General features: G+C 43.9%; 1 long non-coding RNA gene across 1 annotated transcript in view; it reads right to left on the bottom strand.

Annotated features, from left to right (window-relative positions):
- Positions 1-9,354: 9,354 nt before the first annotated feature.
- Positions 9,355-20,390, bottom strand: part of LOC121287770 — a 273,491-nt gene continuing 262,455 nt past the window's right edge. The window contains exon 4 of the long non-coding RNA XR_005945248.1: positions 9,355-9,390. This is a non-coding gene — a long non-coding RNA (uncharacterized LOC121287770). The remainder of the gene's footprint in view (positions 9,391-20,390) is intronic.

Below are 20,390 nucleotides of genomic sequence, written 5' to 3'. Positions count from 1 at the left end.
CTTTGCTAGATTTGCTCGATTCCTTGGTTATTCCTTGGGTGACTTTCTCTGCTACCTCAGCCTTTCCATTCAACTGGAGATAGTGTGGAGATGATGTATAGCGTTGAATTTCCCAATCCCTTGTGAAATGGCTGAATTCTTCACACGTGAACTGAGAGCCATTGTCACTCATCACAATGTCTGGAATGCCGTAACAACCGAAGTGTGCTTTCTAGCATTCTGCTATCTCTCCTACCATTATTGAATTCAACTGGTCTATCTCTCAGTAAACAGAATAGTAGTTGACAGTGATAAGATAACCAGTTCCTGCTAGAGTGAAGAGATCTACTCCCAGCTTCACCTATGGTTTGTGTGGGATGTCGTGTGACATCAATGGCTCTCTAGCTTGTTTAGCTTGGTATTCATTGCAACCACCACATTGGCTTATGGGAAGGTGGTAGTGTAGTGGTAATGTCACTGGGCTAGTAATTCAGAGGCCCAGGCTAATGTATTCTGGGGACCTGGGTTCAAATCCCACCATGACAGCTGGTGGAATTTAAATTCAAATAATAAAAATGTGAAATTAAAGAAAATCTAGTCTCAACAATGGTGACCATGAAATTATCATTGATTGGCATAAAAACTCATTAGGTTCACTTATGTCCTTTGGGAAGTCTTCTGTCCTTACCTGGTCTGGCCTACATGTGATTCCAGACCCACAGCAGTGTATTTGTCTCTTAATGCTCTGGCAAGCCATTCAGTTCAAGGGCAATTAGGGATGCATAACAAATGTTAGCCTTGCCAGTGACGCCCACATCTCATGATTGAATTTTTTTTAAATATGGTCTTTAATTTCATTGCTCATGTTTTCACAGACTCAGTCCAATTCCCTGATGGCTTGCATGGTTGTGCTTCAGTATCTCTCCTCACATCTCCTTAGCGATGATGACTCTATTTCCTTTGTACAAGATGTCATCTTGGGTTGTCAATTCATCTCTGTATGCCCAATATGCTCTTGTGACCACAGGTGTGTCCTGGATGCTCTCAGGCCATCCTCTGATCACTACTTGTAGCACTTGGAGTGTTACATCTTATTGGGTAGTTCATTTGATGAGCAAGGTGCTTGTCTGGCAGATTCAATGCCTCTGCTGGGTTGATGACTTCCAGATCATGTTGAGCTGATGCTTTAAGTTGAATCTAGAAGATGATACATTCTATTGTAGCATCCTCAACTTTCTTCATGGGGAGCGCTGCTCGTGAAAGCATGTCTGTGATGTAAATCTGTTTCCCTTGCTTGTATGTCACATCCAGATGATGTCTCTGTAAATGAAGTAAAATTCTTTGCAGACACTTTGGAGCAGATAGTAAGTGCTTTGAGAAAAATGCTTTGAAGGGCTTGTGGTCGGACTCCACTGTTACTCTGTCTCTCCCAAGCAGGTATTGACGAAATTGCTCACAAGCAAAAACAATATTCAGACACTCTTTCTTGATCTGAGCGTACCGTCATTCAGTTTGCATTAATACCCTGGATGCAAAAGCGACTGGTTGTCCTTGCTGCTTTAGGGTTGCGCCAAGACCTGTCTTGCTGGCGTCACACTGCAAGGTGACCTCAACATTAACGTCATTGTACTTCAGCACTGGCATTGTCATCACTAGTTGTTTGATTTTAGTGAATGCTGCTTCTTGTTCTATACCCCAATACCACTGCACCTCTTTGGCAGTGAGCTAGCTTAATGGTTCACACTCTGACAACAAAATTTTGCTAAATGGTTCATGAATCCAACAAATTGTGACATTGCTTTCACCTCTGTTGATCACTGCATCGTTGCCACAGCTCTCACTTTGTCAGGATCCAGACAAAGACCTTTTGCTGTCAGTACGTTACTAATGTACTTGACTTCAGGCATCATCAATTGCAATTTTATCTTGTTCAGCTTCAGGTTCATCTGGCAAGCTCTCTTCAACAGTTGTATTAAATTCTGATCATGGTCAGCTATGGTTTCTCCCATTGTGTCTCCACATCCATAGACTAGCAGATCATTCACTATGGCTTCTGCTCTGGGAAGATCACTGACTATCTTATGCCATCTGCGTTGATACTCTTTGGAGCTGTGGAAATGTCAAATGGCATGCACAACCATCTGTATCTCCCGAACAGTGTCAGAATGTAGTTAGAAAGCTGCTGCTTTCATCCAGCTTCACTTGCCAGTAACCATCCTTCACATCTAGGCTAGTAAAGTTCTTTGCCATGGCAAGTTGCGGCAAAATTCCTTCGATAGTAGGCATGAGGTAGTGAGGTCTCTTCAGCACTTTGTTTAGATCTAATTGGGTCCAATTTATTTGAGTCTAAGCATATTCACAGCTTTCCAGCTTGTTTCACTGCTAAACTAGTCTGTAGGAGTTGTCACTTTCTTGATTACCCCCTTCCTTTCCAGCTCTTCCATTTTGTTTTTTAGGCTGGACATGAGGGCAGCTGGAACTCTTCTTGGCAGATACTGAATTAGTCTTACATTCTCATTTACTTCTAGATGATATTCCCTTGATAGACATCCCAGCCCTTTAAACACATCTTTGTACTTCTCCAGGACCTGTTCGGCAGCCAATGGTTTTGTGTGCTGCAACACGTTGTGAATCTCTGTTGGCATTTTTAGGGTTACCAGCCCAAGCTTTAGACTTGTTTCAGCTGAGATGAGTGGCTGTTACATTCCATCTATGATCTGGAACTCTAGATCTTCCTTCTTGCCATTGCATTGGGCTCTCAGCCTAATTTATCATCTCGGTATGAGTATCGCACCATCATATAGACTCAACCTTACTTTCGAGGGCTTCATTTTTGGATCGCCATGTTGGGCCACTTCACACAGGTCTGTGAAGGCCATGATGTTGCACGATGCACCAATGTCTATCTGACCCTTCTTGTTCGCTTGACACTCTCCTTCTGTGGTCATCATTGTAACAGTCACAAACTATTTATCACCTATAGACTTGATGGAACCAACCTGTTGTATGGTGTGCAGTGCATCATCAGACTCTTCTGCTGATACCTCTCCAGTGGCCACCTGTATAGGCTTGTTTTGCTTCTTTCTAGCCAAACACTTGTGTGTGAAATGATTCAGTTTCTTGCAGTTAAAACACTGCTTTCCCCATGCTAGGCAATCCTTTTTCTCCTTCATATGATGTCATCTGCAGTATTTGCATCCTGCCTTTTGTCTGCAATTGTTTTGCTCTTTCGGCCTGGAATGTCTCTCAGCATCATGCATCTCTTGGTCTGTTCTGCCATACATGTGCTCTAGCTGATGTTTTATAGTTTCCGCATTTCTACACATGTTTATTGCTTTCTTGAGTGTAAATTTCTCCTCTTGCAGTAGACTTGTTCTCACTGAGTGATCTTGTATGCCTAAGAGAGTTCTATCTTTAATCAGATTATCTTTTAATTGCCTGAATTCACATGATTCTGCAAACTGTGTTACTGCAGTCATACACTGATCAATGGTTTCCTTTTCACCTTGAGCTCTAATGTTTAATACATAGCATTCATAAGTGATTTTAGTCAGGGTTCAAAACATGTGTTCAAGGCTTTCAAAGTCTCTGTCATCTGTGTCCTTTGTTCGTTGGATAGATTTAGGGTGGAATACAATTTATAGCAGCCCCTCCCCAGCAGCGTTGGAAGTGTGGCTACTCGTATAAGCTCAGCTTGCCAATTAAATCTGCTGCAAGCGCATAGTTTTGCCATTATAAGTGGAAAAACTCCCAGTTCTGACACATATAATTTCTATCGGAGTGGGAAGGGGAAAGTTTATAGCCTTGTTAACTCAGCCAGTATTTTACTTGCAGCCTTTGACATGTGTTTGCTTTTTCTTGTTCTTTTTAGCAGATTTGAACATTTCTGTATGCCTTTCTGACCTATGGCTTATCTGTAGCGGTTCCAGGGTTTCAAACTCTATTTTAGTCCCATTTCTGATCACCATGTTTCAATTTTAAAATCAGCAGTGCTTCTTGGTGTCTTTCTCAGTGTGAACTGATGTAAAATGGCAGCTTACAGAGAGAGTGCCTCATGGCAGAGGTCACATGACTACAGCAAGCCAGATAGGACATGTAGTACTGTTGCATTTCAAAACCTAAATACACTTAACCTGTCTATATCCCTTTGCAGCCTTTTTGCATCCTCCTTACAGGTTACTTTCCTACCAAGATTTGTATTGTCAACAAACTTGGATACGTTACACTAAGTCCCTTCATCAATGTGGATTGTAAATAGCTGAGGCCCCTGTAGGTAGCCCATGGGTAACAGCCTGCCAACCTGAAAATGACCTGTTTTTTGTCCTTTAACCAATCCACTTTCCAATCTAATATATTACTTCCACCCCATTTGTTCTTACCTTGTTTAAAAACCTTTCCTATGGAACTCATCAAATGTCTTTTGATTCTTTGGTATTCTTGTGGAAAATTGCAGGGGACCTTTTATCCATTGACGGGAGCCAACTGCCTGATTTCCTATATGGTCGGTTTGCCCATGACCGTTTTATATCAGTTTAGAAGTATATGCAGAAGCCAAAAGTGTGAGCAGTGACCAGTTGGTTTTGGTCCTGGCCTGCCTTTCCTCAACTCCATATCGATATTTTTGTCACATATTCAGAGCTGTCACATTGATGAGAAAGTTTATCTAATTCAGTGTCATATTTAATTAGGGTCAGAGCAGTAAACCGGGCCCATGTAAGGGTACAGCCTCATTAAATGCTTGTAAAGTCAAGTGCGCTTTTCTGTTCTGCTTTTTTGCCTGAGAAATTGCATGCACTGGAATTCTCCCTTTCTACAAGTCTAAGCATTGAATTGGATTTTGGATTCTAATGTGCTGAAACAGTGCATCCATTCATATGCTGTTTGGTGATAAGGCTGTCACAAATTGTAAAATATCAGACATGAACACACAATGCTAACTTCACCATGGAAACCAGTGGGGGAGGGGGCAGTTGAAACAGAGAGCAGGAGCTTATCCACTTCCATCCCTGCCTTGATCTGATCCACTACAATTTTGAGTTGCAAGCAGCATGCACACCTGCCCCCACAGCTAGTAGCATGGTTCTTTTTAAATTCTTTCACAGGATGTGGGCATTGCTGGCTAGGCCAGCATTTATTGCCCATCCAAATGGCCCATGAGAAGGAGGTGCTGAGCTGCCTTCTTGAGCCATTGCAGTCCATGTGGTGTAGGTACACCCACAATGCTCTTAGGGAGGGAGTAGTTCCCTATATCTACATCAAAAGACAAGGCAAAGTCTTTATATTTCGTGAACTAAGCTTCCCAGGCCTGCTTATATCCTGGGCTTAGTTTTCTTAGACTCTAAGTCCTGCAGTTTAATGTCTTAAAACTGTAAAAGTGAAAGAGAACAAAAGGATGAGGAGTTACTGATGATCAAATTCCCACTTCACTCAGGTTGCCAACTCTGGGTGGGTGTATTCCTGGAGGTTTCATCATTTTGACTTGCCTGTTGAAAATTTACATTCACCTGGAGCAAACTTTAAACAGCTGAAGCTCTAACTAGCAGAAATAGGAAGTCAAGCAAGCATACAATATTAGCTGAGCGAATTGATCACCTTGACTTATATCATCGTGACGTGTTTAAGAGATCCTTAAATGCCATTGAATGATGTGAGTTTTGGAATTTTAAGTATTTATTTTACAGTGCCAATTGGTGCAGATTTTTCTCCTTCCACTGTTCCTGCTGAATCCAAATATCATGACACACAAACATTGTCTCTTTCTTAATTCTCTTTCTGTTGTTTATTATACAAAGTGAAGTCTTAAATCTTGGTCAGTCCAAGAGTTGTAAATGTGGTTACAATGTCCAATTTGGCCTAGAAACCAGTTCCAGATATTTGGGTTTGAACAAGTTCAAATGTGTGAGGAAAGACCAGGCTTCCTCTTAAACTGGTCCATAACTGCCATAATGGAATGATTATCATCCTCTTCTTATCAGCTTTATGGTTTAGTGGGAGCCCTCTTATCTCCCAGTCAGAAGGCTGTAGTGTCATGCCCAGTCCTGGACTTGCACACACAATCTGGGTTGACACACCAGTGTAATAGTGAAGAAGTATCACACTGTTGGAGATTCTGTCTCTTAGATGAGCTCATTAAATTGAGGCTCCATCTCTCCACTCAGGTGAACACACAAGATCCCATAGCATCATTTAAAAAAGGGGAGATCATCTCCTAGTGTCCTGGCCAATATTTATACCTCAACTAACATCTGGTCAATTATTTCATTGCAGTTTACAGAACCTTGCTGAATTGGCTGTTGCATTTTCCTGTCTTCTAACTGTGACTACACTTATAGAAGTAAAACAAAGCAAATTAACTGTGTAGCACGTTGGGACATCCTGAAGTTGTGAAAGACACAAAAAAAAATGAATTTTTTTCTTTCTTCCCTGCAAAAAAGCTGACTGAAGAAATCTCAAATAAAAATTGAACTTAAAAAACTACTATACATGTTCTGCTAAGTTGATAAGGCTATTAAAAAGGCATGTGGGATCTGTGGCTTAATAAATAGAGGCATCGAGTACAAAAACAAGGAATTGTGTTAAACCTTTATAAAATCATTAGTTAGGGCTCAGCTGGAGTATTGTATTCAGTTCTGGGCACCACACTTTGGGAATGATGCCAAAGCCTTGGAGAAGGCACAGAAGGGAGTTACAGGAATGGCACCAAGTGTGAAGGACATCAATCATGTGGAGAGATTAGAGAGGCTGGGATTGTTTTCCTTAGAGCAGAGAAGGTTCAGGGTTGATTGGATGAAGGTGTTCAAAATTATAAGGGGTTTGATAGAGTAAATAAGTAAAAACTGTTTTCACTGGTAGGATGGCCATTAACTCAAGGATTCAGATTTTAAGTAATTGGCAAAAAGAACCGAAGGAGAGATGAGGAGATTTTACACATCTGGAATGCACGTTCTGAAAGGGTGGTGATAACAGATTACTATGTAACTTTCAAAAGGTTATTGGATAATGGGAAGAAATTCAGGCTTATGGGTTAAGAGCAGGGAGTAATTGGATAGCTTTTTCAAAGCGCCAGCACTGATATAATGGACTGAATGGCCTTCTTTGGTGCTGTGTCATTCTATGATCAAAGGTGATTTCTTCTAAAAATACTATATGGTAAAATGTTTCCAGTACAGAATAATATTTAGAGAACATAAACAGATTTAATGAGTGACCTCCACCCTGACCACTAAACCTTTAATAGGATTTTGTTTTGCTTTCTTGTAAGAGTTGTATGACTGGGAACCCCTGGAGAGCTGCTGTTCATGCTACAATTTCATGCATGGTTGTAAGGTTACTTTTTGGGGGGTAGGGGTGACGAATGTTATTAAGAGTCATAACAATTATGCAATTTTTATTCCTTTTCTACATTGTACAATTCAATTAGATACTGATTTTCCAAGACCCAGTGATTATCTGAGACCTGTGGCAGGATTTTCACCCCGATATGGGGCCAGGAATGGAGGTGGCCAGGCCTGTAATATAGCGCCACCAGCCTGCATGATGGTTCCAGATGCCAACCCTCCTGGAGTTAGGGTTATCCTGCATGTGGCAGGTAATTAATTGGAGTAATTATGGGACTATTTAGGCCAATTAACAGATTCTAACTGGGATTTTCCAGTGGTCTGTGGCTTACCACCACAGGCAGTGGGAACTAATTTAAAGTCCTGGAGGTGGCCTCCCGCAGCAGACTGGGGTGGTGGTATTTGGGTAAAAGATCATCCACTGACTGCCCTGTAGAAGCAACCCCCTTTCTCCACAGATGTGACCAGGCTGCAAAAGCCATTTTTAAGTTAATTTTTTAAAAGTTGGAGGGAGAGCACCTCCATTTTTAATCACCCTCTCCCTTACTTACCTTCCATCACAGTCTGCTGATCCTTTCAAACTGGAAGGCCTCTGTTTGGCCCTCCAGCTTTGACAGCCCATCCTTAAGTGGACCAGGAGCTCATCTCTGGCCATTAATTGGCTGCCCTGGGGAAAATAACAATGAGCGGGGTTTCCCGCACAGTGGGGGGTATTTTATGGAGCCCACAAGAGCAGGAATTGTGGAGTGCGGGGGTGACTTAATTAGGCAGGATGTGAAATTTCAATTTCCTGACAGCAATTTCAGATACAGTGATAAAGTCAGCGGTGTGTTTGCAGCGTGTTATTGCATGTTTGTGGTGTGTTGAGCATTATGTCGGCATATGGCCGTTTCCTACTTGTAACACATTTACATGCCATGAATGCTCATTAGTGTAAAACTTAAAAAAAAATGTCCTACCCTCAAGATAAAATTTGCAGTCCAATAATCTGTGTGTGATCAAGGGCATGGACATGGGGCAAGGGTTTGACCACTGACAGCAAGCCCCCTTCTTTTGCTGCTGACTGCCATGGCCCCCCTCTCTGTGACCCCAACCTCACGAGACCGCCCCCCCCCCCCCCCCCACCCCCCCACCCCCCACCAACAACGTTTACCTTTTTTCAAGGTCGCTCTGCAACCCTGGGCTCTGAGGTGATGTCGTCCCAGCAGCAGCCATGGCCTCCTCCGTGGTGCTGCTGAGTACAAGAACTGTCAGCCTCTGATTGGCCGGCAGCTCTTGGTGGGCGGGAGGTCATCTTCCTGGGTCCTCAGCCTGAAGGAAGTCCCGCCACTCTCCACTTAACTGTCTGATGGGCAGAAGATATGGTGGGTCTTCCTCTTCAGAGTCAGCACGGGTGTCTCGCCGTTTTTTCAGGTGGTGAGCAGGACACCTGCTGAGAACAGAAGATTCCGCCCATTGTTTCTTCCTCAATAAAGGAAATGTCCCTAACTCCCCTGTAACCATCAATGTGTGCCAACCATGAGGTGTTCCAGTACATTCAGCTCTCTGACTAAACTAGTTTCAACAAATAAAGATGATGCACAAATAATGTGAAACCAGTGTAATGTGGAATATTTACAAGTGAAATTTAATTATGAGAAACACCCATACCACCTTTGTGCTCTCAATAAGTCTTATGTAAATGGAAATTGTGTTGAGCAGGAAAGTTTGTGGCCATGACGCAAAGCCTCCCTGTTTGACCAGGAGACTCTTTAATAGGCCTCCCACAGATTCAGCATTGTCAGCTGATGGTAGGATTCACCAATGAGAAGCTTCCCCCACCATTGAATTGAATGTGTTTTGCATGCATGCTGCTGCCACTTTGAATTTTAATTATACTTGCGTGGGAAAAAACAAAAAGAGAGAGCGCAGAAGTGGCGCAGAGTTCTGGTTAAGACGTCAGGAATGGCACGCTGTTGACAAAATCCCAGATAATGTGGGCTTCTGACCCACATTTCACCCTCACACTGGGGTTCAGAAACGGTCAGGAAAATTCTGCCCCTGATGTCAGCATTGAAGGACGGAGGTGATTATTCTGCAATCATAGGAAAGGACGAGTAAAGTCATTTTAAAAGTATTATTTCCCCACATGCCGGAAGGACAGAGCAGAAACGATTCATATTACTGACATCGATTTCTTTCTGGAAATCTGCCATTACTGATTTGACGGATGCCCTGATCAAAACAGTAAAATTTTACTTAGAGGCTTGTGTCACCATCAGTTTCTCCAGAGAAGGGATACAGCTACAAAAACTTGCATTGACATTGACATTAGCCAACTAAGCTGTGCCTCAGTTGGGAGCACTCTTGCCACTAGGCATAAGATCGTGGGTTCAAGTCCCACTCCAGAGACATGAGCACATTCTCTGGGTTGATAGTTCCAGTGTAGTACTTAGGGGCACTGCCAGAGGTCCCAACCTTTGAATAAGGTAATAAACCGAGGCCCCTGTCCGCCCTCTCAGGTGAACCTGAAATATTCCATGGAACCGTTTTGAAGAATAGCAGGAGCTATCTCTCCAGTGTCCTTAACCAACATTGTTTTAAAAAAATTACCTAATTAATATCAGGCTGCTGTTTGTGGGGTCTCACTGTGCACAAATTGGCTGCCACATTTCCTGCACTACAACCTTAGCTGCATTTCAAAGGCACTTCATTGGCTGTAAAGCACTTTGGGAGGTTGTGAAATATGCTGTTTAAAGACAAATTCATTCCTTTCCATCTTTTCTTCTCTTCTGCTTACTTCTCTTGGGCCAGAATATTACGCTCGTTGGGCGAGCGTACGCCCAACCTGAACGAGCATAAAATGACACACGACGACATCGGGCAAGCGTCCCGACATCATCGCGCACTCGTACGATATTTCAATCAGCGGGTGTGCGCGGGAGTCGGCTGCTGCGCGCCAACAATTAACAGGCCTATTAAGGCCATTAAAGTCCCAATTAAATGTTATTTTTCACTGCCTGTCTAACCTTACAGTTGTGGGCAGGCAAAAAGGCCAAGCGGCCTTTGCACTTTTTAGGAAACCTCATCCACGCGCGGGATGAGGTTTCCAACAGCAATTAAAAATAGAACATAAATTTTAACACTTCATTAATAACATGTCCCTGCTCATGTGACAGAGTCACAGGAAGCGACTTTTTTTTTACCATTTTATAATTCCTTATTTTTCATTTTTTATTGGCCCACCAGCATGAAATCGCGGTCCGCCCCCGATCGCGGGTGGCAGTCGGCTTCCCAACTGCCCCACCCACCCCTGCCAAGCCTATCCAACGAGGGAAAAATTCTGCCCTTGATGTTTGGAACACAGTTGTATCTCTCTCTTCCCTGCTATCCTGAAGGTGCCAATTGCTGCTGGGGTATGATGACATGGGTGCCAGTAATACCTACCCCAACGTGTCCATTCTTTGATGTGAGCTCAGGCAGCTGTCCACATATGGGGGGACTATCGGGAAAGCTTGGCCCTGTTGTGATGTAATGCTCACATGCATGCACAGGGTCATAGAACAACAGTTAGGAGTAGGGAACTGATTTCTCTCCCCAACTCCCCTACTCTCCCACCAAGCTCAGGGGATGCCGAGATCAATTATGGCACCTTGCTGCCACACCAGTTGAGGCATCGGTCCAAGCCTGAAGCTAGAACCTTCTGGTCACAAATGGCCTTCTGCTGCATGGTAGATTAAGTGCTGATGATGTTATGATTTGGAAAAATTACAAAGATAGTAACAAGAATGTGCTTTTCTTTTGTGATTTTGGTGCACAAGGAAGCCTCAGGGTAAGGAGGGGAAGGGAATGCCAAGCCAGAGAGACTGAAGGCAAAGTAGAAGTGACAGGTTCTTAAGGGGCTTTTGAAGGAAGGAACAGCGAAAGCAAAGTCATGAAGTTATTCTAGGAAAGATTTCCAAAACATTGAAGTACTGGGCACAAAGGAATTTAGTGAAAAGAGATAGAGCCTTTTTAACTTCTCTAACAGCTGGAGGTAACGGCAACATAGATGGATTTCTGACATATCTGACCTTGGTGGTTGATGACAGTACAGAAATACTTAGGAGAAATTGCTTTGTTGGGATACATCCAAAAGAGCACTAGATACTGTACAACGTTAAAGCTGCCAGATAGCCAACCTGCTTTCTGATGCTGGAAAGGTACTGTAATAATCTGAATAATATCATGGTAACTCATGATACCAAGGTGATTGGAAATGCTGTGCTAAAAATTCATCCCAGTAGCAGACAAGGAAAAGAGAAAGTCTTGCATCATATAATACCACAACCTCAGGATGTACCAAAATGCTTCACAGCCACTGAGGTAACTTTTGAAATGTAATTGCTGTAGGAAACACGGCAACCAATTTGTGCATAGCAAATTCCCACAAACAGCAATGTGATGATAAGCAGATAACCTGTTTCAGCGATGTAGAGATTGAGAGGTATAAATTGGCCAGGACACTAGAGAGAACTCCCCTGCCCTTTTTCACAATAATGCCTTGGGACCTTTTACATTCACCTGAAAGAGCAGATGGGGCCTCAGTTTAATGTCTCATCTGAAAAACAGCACCTCTGGCAATGTAGCACTCCCTTAGTACGGCATTGGAGTGTCAGCCTAGATTTTTGTACTCAAGCCCTAGACTCAGTACCCTCACCTCTAAGTCAGAAGATTATATCAACTGAGCCATGACTGACACCTAAGGGGATTGTCATTCCCCCACATCTGATGAAAATGATGCAGGCAGCAGGCAAACTTCGAGCTGTGTGTTCATCTCCATGATTCTGATGTGCAGCCTTTACTAAACTCACACAGGGGCCCAAGTTCATGCTGAGGCTAACACCAAATAAAGCAAGCCTCCACCGCTTAAAGGGGATGTGCATTCTGGGTACAGCAGATGTTGGAAGTTAATGGGAAAAAGTGTTTGGGTAGGAAGAAACTGGAGCAATGCTACAGTAGGCCAGAGTAAGGGTTTCCAAATTCTCAGATGCAGCTCAGGAGAGATTAGTGCATGTGGTGGAAAGGAGGAGAGAGGCCCTTTTTCTTCAGGAATTGGAGCAAATAGTCACAGAAGTCAGTGCCTGAATATGGGCCTCAAAGACCTGGCTAAGTGCCAGAAAAAGTTCAATGACCTCGCATGAGTAGTCAAGGTTAGTAAAAGCACCTTCAAATGCCATCTCCTACCAACCAAGCCACCTTTTTGTTCTCTCATCTCTCTCTCTCAGTGCTGCAGTGGAAGCTCAGACTGAGGTCATGAAACTGCTGTTTATTGCAATGCAAAGCCAGTTTGGTTTCTTGCAGTCTCACACTGCTAAGTCTGAGGCTGGGTCCTCAAGGCCCTGAGTTGCTTGAAGGTGTCCTGCGAGGCCATCTGCAGCCTCTCCCACTGAAAGTCAGCAGCCTTTCATCAGCCGTGGTGCAACATCACTGGGATAGCACTTTGTAGGGGCAGTAGGGCAGAAAAAGACACCTACAAGACAGGCACTAAATGAAAGCACAAGGGTGAATAGTTCAGTACTGTCTATATCGTTGGAAGTGTTGTATAGTTTGTGATGTCTTTTATTTCGAAGTCGTTCATAACGGAGGTATCGAAAGGTGGGGAAATGTGGAGGAATGGTGATCTGGGGATTTTTTTCAGGGGTCTGGAGTCTGATGAGACACTCATGGACAGCCCTTCCAGAGTGATGTTGTCCAGGATGCCTCCTTCCTTTCTCTTCCTCTTCTTGAGGTGCTTGACAGAGTCCTGGAAGCAAGGGCTCCACACTTGAGATTGCCAGGTTCTTGAGGACACAGTAGGCCATCATGGACATGCTCCAGTGAATGCTGGAGGACACCCTCTGAGCAAACCAGGCATTGTGAATATTATTTCAAGATGCAATGGTCTGCTCCATGATATTCCTAGTTGCTGCATGGCTCTCACTGTAGAAGTGTTGTCCACACGTGGTCACCTGGCAGAAGGGAGTCATGAACCACATGTAGAGCAGGTATCCCTTGTCACCAAGCTGTCACCCTCTGGTCTGACCTGGTGGCTGAAAGACGGCTGGAACAGTTGAATGGCGCAGGATAAAAGCATCATAACTGTTCCCAGGATGGTGGGAATTTATAACATAATGGCCTGTGCATGGTCGCAGACCAACTGCATATCCAGGGAGTGGAACATTTTGCAGTTTCAGCATATCTGCTTATTGAAATGTGCCTGGAGAGACACATGTGTGCAGTCGATGCCTTCTTACATCATTGGATGTCCCACTACCCTGGCAAAGCCACGTGCCCTCTTCTCCTGCTTCTCACTGCTTAGAGAGAAGACAATGAAGTTCCTTGTCCTAGGGTGCAGGGCCTCTTAACCTCCTGGATGCTACAATGGATGGTGAATTGAGAGATGTTGGCAAAATCATTGGCTTCAGCCAGGATGTATTCTGAGAGGTGGAAATTGAGGGACAGGGTGGCCTTGACGACCACTGGCAATGTTGCCATTGACCTGCTCTGTTGCTGCAGGTCTGGTTGATGAGATGGTACAGTACAATCACCACTTGCTGAAGTGTAGCTGCCACAGACACTGCTCTTGGCTGAGGTTCAGGTAGGAGAAATTCTCCCTGAAGATCCTAGGTGGTTAGGATCTCTGCTGAAAGCCCTCTTCCTCCTCCATCTGCGAGCAGCTTCCACTCTCTGCTGCCTCTGCTGCAGCTCCCTATCATGCTCCAGCCCAAGAGGATGTTCTGCCTATCACACAAATGAGTAATGTGATATACGAGTTTCAGTGGCATGTATGCTGACCCTGACTGATGTCCCGATTAGCCCGGTCACTTCCGGTGCATGCACAGGATAGCTGTGCTATTGCCTGTTTTTTTTTTATTCATTCACAGGATGTGGGCATTGTGGCCAGGCCAGCATTTATTGCCCATCCCTAATTGCCCCTGTTCAGAGGGCATCTAAGAGTCAACCATATTGCTGTGTGTCTGGAGTCACATGTAGGCCAGACCAGGTAAGATTTCCTTCCCTAAAGGACATTAGTGAAGCAGATGGATTCTTATGACAATCGGCAATGGTTTCATGGCCGTTTATAATTCCAGATTTTTTAAAACTGAATTCAAATTCCACCATCTGCCATGGCAGGATTCAAGCCCAGGTCCCCAGGGCATTACGCTGAGCCACTCATCTAGTGACAATACCACTACGTTATTGCTTCCCCTAAGACACGGTAATTGGCGTGGGCTGCACTGGAAGTCATTAGGAGCAGGTCCATCCACCTCCTGCTATTTTGTCCGTCTTGCAGTTTGGTAACATTGAAGCCAGCGGTGCTACAGAGCCAAATTTTGTGGAATTGACTCCCTGGAGCCAGTGCTGTATTCAATTCTGGAAATAATCAAAAACGGGGCTGAAAATAACCTTGTGTTATTTTGGACAAAAACAGAATTACCTGGAAAAACTCAGCAGGTCTGGCAGCATCAGCAGAGAATAAAAGAGTTGACGTTTCGAGTCCTCATGACCCTTCGACAGAACTTGAGTCAGTCCAAGAAAGAGGTGAAATATAAGCTGGTTTAAGGTGGGGGTGGGGGGGGGGAAGAGAGAGAGAGAGAAGTGGAGGGGGTTGGTGTGGTTGTAGGGACAAACAAGCAGTGATAGAAGCAGATCATCAAAAGATCTGACAAACAACAGAACAAAAGAACACATAGGTGTTAAAGTTGGTGATATTATCTAAACGAATGTGCTAATTAAGAATGGATGGTAGGGCACTCAAGGTATAGCTCTAGTGGTGGTAGGGGGAGCATAAAAGATTTAAAAATATTTAAAAATAATGGAAATAGGTGGGAAAAGAAAAATATATATAATTTAATGGAAAAAAAAAACAAAAGGAAGGGGGAAACAGAAAGGGGGTGGGGATAGAGGAGGGAGCTCAAGACCTAAAGTTGTTGAATTCAATATTCAGTCCGGAAGGCTGTAAGGTGCCTAGTCGGAAGATGAGGTGTTGTTCCTCCAATTTGCGTTGGGCTTCACTGGAACAATGCAGCAAGCCAAGGACAGACATGTGGGCAAGAGACCAGGGTGGAGTGTTAAAATGGCAAGCGACAGGGAGGTTTGGGTCATTCTTGCAGACAGACCGCAGGTGTTCTGCAAAGCGGTTGCCCAGTTTACGTTTGGTCTCTCCAATGTAGAGGAGACCACATTGGGAGCAACGAATGCAGTAGACTAAGTTGGGGGAAATGCAAGTGAAATGCTGCTTCCCACCCTTCCTCTTCACCATGGACGTCCAATCCCTCTACACCTCCATCCCCCACCAGGATAGTCTGAGGGCCCTTAGCTTCTTCCTCGAACAGAGGCCTGAACAATCCCCATCCACCACTACTCTCCTCCGTCTGGCTGAACTTGTTCTCACACTGAACAATTTCTCCTTCAACTCCTCTCACTTCCTCCAAATAAAAGGTGTGGCTATGGATACCCGCATGGGCCCCAGCTATGCCTGTCTCTTTATGGGGTATGTGGAACATTCCTTCTTCCAGTCCTACTCCGGCCCCCTTCCACAACTCTTTCTCCTGTACATCAATGATTACTTCGGTGCTGCTTCATGCTCTCGTCGGGACTTGAAAAAATTTATTAATTTTGCTTCCAATCTCCACCCCTCCATCATTTTCACGTGGTCCATCTCTGACACTTCCCTTCCCTTCTTTGACCTCTCTGTCTCAATCTCTGGTGATAGACTGTCCACCAATATCCATTACAAACCCACCGACTCCCACAGCTACCTCGACTACAGCTCCTCACACCCCGCTTCCTGTAAGGACTCCATCCCATTCTCTCAGTTCCTTCGCCTCCATCGCATCTGTTCCGATGATACTACCTTCAAAAACAGTTCCTCTGACATGTCCTCCTTCTTCCTTAACCGAGGTTTTCCACCCACGGTCGTTGACAGGGCCCTCAACCGTGTCCGGCCCATCTCCCGCGCATCTGCCCTCACGCCTTCTCCTCCCTCCCAGAAACATGATAGGGTCCCCCTTGTCCTCACTTATCACCCCACCAGCCTCCGCATTCAAAGGATCATCCTCCGCCATTTCCGCCAACTCCAGCATGATGCCACCACCAAACACATATTCCCTTCACCCCCCCTGTCGGCATTCCATAGGGATCATTCCCTCTGGGACACCCTCGTCCACTCCTCCATCACCCCCTACTCCTCAACCCCCTCCTATGGCACCACCTCATGCCCACGCAAAAGTTGCAACACCTGCCCCTTCACTTCCTCTCTCCTCACCGTCCAAGGGCCCAAACACTCCTTTCAAGTGAAGCAGCATTTCACTTGCATTTCCCCCAACTTAGTCTACTGCATCCGTTGCTCCCAATGTGGTCTCCTCTACATTGGAGAGACCAAACGTAAACTGGGCGACCGCTTTGCAGAACACCTGCAGTCTGTCCGCAAGAATGACCCAAACCTCCCTGTCACTTGTCATTTTAACACTCCACCCTGATCTCTTGCCCATATGTCTGTCCTTGACTTGCTGCATTATTCCAGTGAAGCCCAACGCAAATTGGAGGAACAACACCTCATCTTCCGACTAGGCACCTTACAGCCTTCCGGACTGAATATTGAATTCAACAACTTTAGGTCTTGAGCTCCCTCCTCCATCCCCACCCCCTTTCTGTTTCCTCCTTCCTTTTGCTTTTTTTCCAATAAATTATATAGAATTTTCTTTTCCCACCTATTTCCATTATTTTTAAATATTTTTAAATATTTTATGCTCCCCCCACCCCCACTAGAGCTGTACCTTGAGTGCCCTACCATCCATTCTTAATTAGCACATTCGTTTAGATAATATCACCAACTTTAACACTGTGTGTTCTTTTGTTCTGTTGTTTGTCAGATCTTTTGATGATAAAAACAATAAAACTGCGGATGCTGGAAATCCAAAACAAAAACAGAATTACCTGGAAAAGCTTATATTTCAACACTTTCTTGGACTCAAACTCAAGTTCTGTCGAAGGGTCATGAGGACTTGAAACGTCAACTCTTTACTTCGCCGCCGATGCTGCCAGACCTGCTGAGTTTTTCCAGATCTTTTGATGATCTGCTTCTATCACTGCTTGTTTGTCCCTACAACCACACCAACCCCCTCCACTTCTCTCTCTCTCTCTCTCCCCCCCCCACCGACCCCCACCTTAAACCAGCTTATATTTCACCTCTTTCTTGGACTCACTCAAGTTCTGTCAAAGGGTCATGAGGACTCGAAACGTCAACTCTTTTCTTCTCCGCCGATGCTGCCAGACCTGCTGAATTTTTCCAGGTAATTCTGTTTTTATTTTGGATTTCCAGCATCCGCAGTTTTTTTGTTTTTATCTTTGTGTCATTTTGGGTTGGCTGGGGCTGGAGGTGGGGCGTTAATCAATATCACACCACAAACTTTGTTCAGTTCAAAACCTGCATCTGCCAAACATGCCTCATTGCACCTTGCTCCTTTTAAATTCTTACTGTGCATATAGTTAGCAATGATATTTCCCAGATACATGGTGCATTTACCAAGAAGAAAAGCTCCCAACCTAGATTAAAGTGAAAATATCAACTTGATAAGAGACAAAAACTTCCATTATTTTTAATCCCTATGGGAGTATACTTGCTGAGTATAAAAAGCCAATAAGTATTAATCTCTGGTTTTGATATGAATGAATAATAAATAAATCAAGCAGCCCATTAATAAGATTTATACATTATTCAACAAGTAGCACTCCTATATTTCTGCTTCTGCATGACAAAGGATTAATATCTAATGCAGAATGTCAAGGGGCGTGTATGCAGCTATTAATCACAGGTTGCATAATGAGGAGACTGAGCTGTGTCTGTTGAATAACAAAGAGAACATTGGGTGGATTGGGATGAAGAATAAATCCATAGTATAATCTCAGGGTTCAGACCATGACAGGAAAGGTCAGGAGTATTTTAGACAAACTCTGAATCTGAAATTACACTACATACAGGTTATTTTCTCTGATTTTCATAATGGAAAGATTTGCATGCACATTAGAACCTCTCTCACCAATGTTTCAAAGCATTTTTAAAACAATGAGTTTCTTAGAAGTGCAGATAGTTATTTAACAACCCATCTTCAGGTATTGGGTATGGTGACAAAGCTGGCATTTTTTGTCTATTCCTTGTTGCCCTGAGACAATGGTGGCAGGCCTTCTTCATGAATTGTGTTAAAATTGAGTGCTGGCTAGGGCAGTTGAGAGGCGATCACATAGCTGTGCAATTGACAGAATAGATCAGAGAGCAAGATCTGTCAATCAAGAATGTTTTCCCTTGGCACAGCTGTTTCAACAATCTAATGGATCTCTGGGCTCTCAGTCAAGATTAATTTTTAAAGAACTACCTGCATTTCTAAGCAAGTCATTGTCTACAAAATTCTTTGAAATATTGGTGAGAAAGGTCCTAATGTGCACGCAAATCTTTCCATGATGAAAATCAGAGAAAATAACCTGTATGCAGTGTAATTTCAGATTCAGAGTTTGTCTAAAATGCTCCTGACCAGAACAATAGGGTGAAAAAGCTTTAAAAGAAAATCATTCATTCATAATTTCCTACTTTCTTAAAATAGTTCCTCTCAATACAGCCCTATGAAAGTGTCAATCATCCCAGACTGTTTAAAGTATCAACAGCAGAAACTGCAAGCACTTGAAACTTCTTTATCTTGTATAAATAAACAATTGACAGGATAGATCAGAGAGCCAGATGTGTCAATCAAGCAATGTTTTTCCTGGGGCGTGGATGTTTCAAAAGTCTAATATCTAGAACCAGGGGACATAGATTCAAGATAAGTGGCAGAAGTTGTAGGGGGGACATGAGGAAGAAGTTTTTTACACAGAGGGTAGTGGGTGTCTGGAATTTGCTGCCCAAGTTGGTGGTAGAGGCAGAAACTCTAAACTCTTTTAAAAAGTACCTGGATCTACTCAATGGGCCGAATGGCCTAATTTCTGCTCCTATGGCTTATGGTCTTATGGATCTGCACCTTAAGTGCTGTAAGCTGCAGGGCTATGGGCCGGGTGCAGGAAGGTGGGATTAGAAAGGGCACCTGGGTTTCCTCAGGCTGGCATGGACAAGATGGGCCAAATGGCCTCCTCCTGTGCTGTAATTTTTCTATGGTTCTATGGATGTCTGAGCTCTCAGCCAAGCCTCATTATGCATTCTTACTATGGGGCTCATTGGTTCTGTACAGAGTGTATAGTGGGCGAATGCGTATGGAAATGCTATAGGTTGGCATGAAGACTATGTGGAGTCATGGGGGGTGGGTGGGGTCATAGGTTGACAGGAGTGTATAAGGGGCATAGCTTGCCATGGGGCGTGGGTAAGATCTTTTGAACTTACCTTCCAAAAGGTTCCCTCATCCAGACTATGAGTCACGACACTTCTGATGTGCCGCGAAGCATGAGCCCTTTGAAAGCTGGCCCAACTCGATGAAAATTGTGGAGGACTAAGACATGTCCATCCCTGCACCAACCTGCACCCTGAGGGCACTGGGAATGGGGTCAGGAATCCCGGAAATGGTTTCCCGGCTGCCATTTTCACAGCTCTACAGAGTCTCCCTGATTCCATAAAAATACAGCTCTATATGTTTTAATGACAATCCAGCAATATTTGATTCAGAAGATCATGGATTCAAGTCCCACTCCCAAGAATATTTAAATGATATCCAGACTGATGCTGCCTTGCAGTACTGAGGGAGTGCCACTGTTGGCGGTGTTGCTTTTCAGATGAGATATTAAGCTGAGGTCCCATATGCCCTCTCAGGTGGAAACTATTTGAATAAAAGCAGGGAAGATTTCCTCAGTGCCCTATTCAATATTTTTACTTCAAGCTGCATCACAAAAACAAATGATATGGACACTTATTTTAGGATTGTTTGTGGGAGCTTGCTGTGTGCAAATTATCTGCTGTGTTCTCTACATTACAATAGTGACTAGACTTCAAAAATACTTAATTGGCTGTAAAGCGGTTTGGAATAGCCGGAGGTAATGAAAGGCTCTATATAAATGCAAGTCTTCCTTTTCTTTCTTCATGGTCACTTTTTCTGA

This window comes from Carcharodon carcharias, chromosome 15 (genome assembly GCF_017639515.1).
Source record: "Carcharodon carcharias isolate sCarCar2 chromosome 15, sCarCar2.pri, whole genome shotgun sequence".
In the NCBI taxonomy this organism is placed as follows: domain Eukaryota; kingdom Metazoa; phylum Chordata; class Chondrichthyes; order Lamniformes; family Lamnidae; genus Carcharodon; species Carcharodon carcharias.
The sequence above is the reverse complement of the archived record's forward strand: the minus strand, read 5'-3'. Positions and strand labels throughout refer to the sequence as shown.